Genomic DNA, 237 nt, shown 5'->3' with positions numbered 1-237 from the left:
TACAATGAACATTTCTAATTAAGACAGTCTGTATTTTCTCAGAATAAAACAATGTATAAAATAAAATGAATGATCCAACAGAATTGTGCCATGTAGTATAATATTTAGAAACTAAAAGAAATACGCAGTGGTACCTGTGACATTCAGTAGTAATGAGCATTTATCCCCAACTCATAAAAGAAAAACAAGGCTATTTTCTTTTCTAAAACACTACCAAATATTTGCTCAAATATAACA

This window comes from Sinocyclocheilus grahami, unplaced genomic scaffold (genome assembly GCF_001515645.1).
Source record: "Sinocyclocheilus grahami isolate Dianchi unplaced genomic scaffold, SAMN03320097.WGS_v1.1 scaffold8796.1, whole genome shotgun sequence".
NCBI classification, from domain to species: domain Eukaryota; kingdom Metazoa; phylum Chordata; class Actinopteri; order Cypriniformes; family Cyprinidae; genus Sinocyclocheilus; species Sinocyclocheilus grahami.
Note: the sequence above shows the minus strand (reverse complement) of the source record.